The sequence below is a fragment of the Lolium rigidum genome, chromosome 4 (genome assembly GCF_022539505.1).
Source record: "Lolium rigidum isolate FL_2022 chromosome 4, APGP_CSIRO_Lrig_0.1, whole genome shotgun sequence".
Taxonomy (NCBI): Eukaryota; Viridiplantae; Streptophyta; class Magnoliopsida; order Poales; family Poaceae; genus Lolium; species Lolium rigidum.
The window spans coordinates 112,775,257-112,779,539 of NC_061511.1; positions in this window are offsets into that span (position 1 = coordinate 112,775,257).

Consider the following 4,283-nt stretch of genomic DNA (forward strand, 5'->3'; position numbering starts at 1 on the left):
CCTTCATGGTATGTGATTGTTGGCGAGCACCGAGGATTCGGTTAGCCATGGTTTGTGTAAGAAAGGTTGGAAGGAGTGCCACATAAAAATGCAAATAATTCATGGGAGCCGCTCTTGGAAGTCCGGTTGGCGAGGTAGTTAGTGTACCCATTACCATTCGTTGACAACAACAAACACCTCTCAAAATAATTTTACTCCTGCTTTACAAATGAAAAGCTCTAGCGCATGTTAATCCCCGCTTCCCTCTGCGAAGGGTCAATCTCTTACTTTTATGTTGTGTCTCCATCCTTTCTTTGAGCACTTTCTTGAGAGCACAACAGTCATTCTTAGTATAATATGCTTGTCTCAAAATATGATTGATTGTGGTATAACTTTGATGCTTTTATCTTTGACAATCACTACTTCTAGTCTTTCTATGAACTCCAGAGGTGCCCGGGCATTTATGTTTTGCCGATCAAATACGAGCAAGCGAGATACCACTTTATCATACTCTCTTATGAACACCGCAATCCTCGCTTATATACATGATTCATGATGCTTATTATTAATTGTTGGTACCTCTTCATGATTGACATAGTTGTTGGATGATCTTATTTGCATGTATCTTATTATGAACTCGCTTAAGTATTAGCCACATCATGAGAATATATACATCATATGAGCAAATGTGTTCGTGAAAGTTCTTTTATCGCTCGGTTGTTAACCGAATTGCTTGAGGACAAGCAATAAGCTAAGCTTGGGGGAGTTGATACGTCCAAAACGTATCTACTTTCCCGAACACTTTTGCTATTGTTTTGCCTCTAATTTGTGTATTTTGGATGCAACTAACACGGACTAACGCTGTTTTCAGCAGAACCGTTCCGGTGTCTCGTTTTTGTGCGTAAATCCAACTTTCGGGAAAAACCTCGGGATTTTGACGGAAGGCCCTATTTTCCCGAATACGACGGAGCCAGAAGGACAAATCAAGTGGAGGCCCGAGGGCCCCACACCATAAGGCGGCGCGACCTAGGGGGGGCCCGCGCGGCCCTATGGTGTGGCCCCCTCGGCTGGCCTCCGACGCCCTCCTTCGGACTACTTATTCGCCTCGACCTAAAAACGCACAGGGAGAAGTCGAAGTCGCCGTAAACCCTCCGAACGCCGCCACATCGCGAAACTCCGTCTCAGGAGCCAGAAGTCTCCATTCTGGCACTCCGCCGGGACGGGGAATTGGAGGAGATCATCGCCGCCATCACCGCCAACGCCTCTCCATCAACCATCCATGTTTCCCCCATCCATGTGTGAGTAATTCCCCCGCTGTAGGCCGAAGGGGATGGTAGGGATTGGATGAGATTGGTCATGTAATAGCATAAGATTGTTAGGGCATAGTGCCTAGTATCCGTAGATGTTACTTTTATGATATTGTTGCAACTTGTTATGCTTAATGCTTGTCACTAGGGCTCGAGTGCCATGATCTCAGATCTGAACATGTTATTGATTCATGAAGATATTCGTTGTTTATGATCTTACCTCGCAAGTTGTATACACATGTCGTCGTCCGGAACCAATGGCCCCGAAGTGACAGAAATTGGGACAACCGGAGGGGATGGTAGTGACGTGAGGATCACATGTGTTCACGGAGTGTTAATGCTTTGCTCCGGTACTCTATTAAAAGGAGTACCTTAATATCCAGTAGTTTCCCTTGAGGCCCGGCTGCCACCGGCCGGTAGGACAAAAGATGTTGTGCAAGTTTCTCATTGCGAGCACGTACGACTATAATTGGAACACATGCCTATTGATTGCTTAGTACTTGGATACCGTTTTATTATTATCCGCAAATGCCCTGCTATGATTGTTACATGAGTTTCTCTCATCCATGCAACGCCCGTCATCCGTCCCCGTGCCTACGGTATTTTAATCCTGCTCGTTTACTAAAATCACTACTGCTCGTATTTGTTACTCGCTACTCGTTATTTCACTATCGCTATCGCTATAAAACTGTTACTATCGATAAACTCTTGCGAGCAAGTCTCGTTTACGAGTGCGACTGATTTGACAACTCCGCTGTTAAGGCTTTCAAGTATTCTTTGTCTCCCCTTGTGTCGAATCAATAAATTGGGTTTTACTTCCCTCGAAGACTGTTGCGATCCCCTATACTTGTGGGTCATCACTTTGGCAGGAGTAGGAGTCATGGGAACTGCGTTTGCAAGTACGAGCACACCTCCCGAGGGTGCCGCAAGACAAAATAGTCCACGACCTACAGGGGCAGTCCAACCACCACCAAGAACGTCGGCTAGAGATACAGTGGCGCAGACACGGGTTGATAGGGCGCGACAAGAAAGGAGAGAACGTCGGCAATCACCTGAAGTAGATGACGAAGATCTGTGTGGACTCCCCTGTTTCATTCGACGAGTCCGCAAAACGCGAGTACCGTCAGATTTCAAGTTGCCTGATAGTTACAAGAAATTCGACGGATTGCAAGATCCCGAGGATTGGTTGGTTGATTACCTAGAGACAGTAAAATTGACGGGTGGAACTAAGGCGACAGCTATGCAAAGTATCCAGGTGCATCTAAGTGGCGCAGCTCGATCATGGATCAAGAAGTTACCACCTGGATCTATCGACAGTTGGGAAACCTTCGAGGACCTGTTCGTAAATAATTTCTTGTCCACGTGCAAGAAACCCACGTCAATAAAGGAGTTGAGAGCCTGTCGACAGAAGTATGACGAGTCGATGAGAGCGTACATACAGAGGTGGAATGTTATCAAAAACTCGGCAGAAAATGTATCTGACGAGAGAGCGATAGATGCTTTTGTCGGAGGGATCCGAAGGAAAGACTTCATCGAGGACCTTGGAAGGACTAATCCAAAAACAATAGCGGCACTCATGGAGATAGCTAATCGCTGGGCAGACGGAGAGGATGCTGTCAACAACAAGCGACATAGGTCGCCAGAGGAGGATCGTAACAGAAACTTCCAAAATAGACGACATTTTCCTCGCCAGTATTCAGACCACAACGGTCCCGGCCAAATATTGGTCGGCTTCCGTGGAAATAATGAAGGAAACAATCGAGATGATTATCAAAAGAGCGGTGAACAGCGAGATGGTCCCCGTCCAAATAGGCAAAATAATGGTCCAAGGTTCCAGAGGCCATACATATCTCCCGAAGATATGATGAACGGGCCGTGCCAAATGCATTTTTACCTCGACAATAATGGAAAGAGGCAGTCAGGACACTTGCAGAAAGATTGCCGAACTTTTCAGGCGTTAAACAGATTTGCAGGACATGCCAACGCACAGGCAGCAAATAGATACCCTCAGGGACCAAGGAGCGAGGTCCACCTTCCTCCTCCTCCCGCAATTACGGACGAAAATTGGCACCAGCTCAGAATAGCGGCAACACCACACCCGCCTCCTTATATCGACACTAACGGCGCGGTCTCGATGATTCAGAAGGCCAGGCCATCCAACAGAGCTCAGAAAGTAATTCCGCGACAAGTTTTTATGGCAGAGAAGATGCCTCCACCAACAATAGAGTATATAAATTGGTCGGTCGCAAAATAATCTCTGAATGCCGCAAAACTCTGCGAAGGTAAGTCCCCGGGATCCGTCCTGTGCGGCGTGGCACCGCCTCTGACGGCGCTTTGCTACTTTTTCCGTATCAACAGATACGAAGAAAAATCCTAACGGACACGTTAGGTACCCGATAAAACATGACTGGAATTCGGCATGTGGTAAGACCTTAAGCGGCACATGTCGAATTACGCCAGTATCCCGAGATCATGTCCAGGGACGTGATCTTGAAGTAGGTTTTGGTGGATTGCTACGAGAGCAGTTAACTGGTACCTGATCCGTCAGATGAACCAGCCCCAATTACCGTTATCCCTGTGCAATATACAATTCCTTTATAAAATTTTGTCGACTTGAAGAAATCATATGCAGATTGTAAAGATGGAGATTTTCCATGATTCTGCGATTCAAGCAAAATCTCGGGGTCTACTGACATAGGCATCCCCAATGGGCCTGCCGAAGAAGGTACCCGGGGTTTACTGGAGGCCCACGACCCGAAGTTTTACATAGTTTGGGAAGATAGAATTGTATTAGGAATATCGACTTGTAAATATCCCGGGACGGTTCAGAAACCCTCCCGGACTCTGTAACTTGTACATCACGAAACCCTCGGCTCCGCCTCCTATATAAGGGGGAGTCGAGGGACAAAGAAAAGATCGACTCATTGTTTCACACAACTCTAGTTTTCATAGCAGTCGAGTACTTTTCCGGCTGAAACCTTCGATATCTACTTGCCC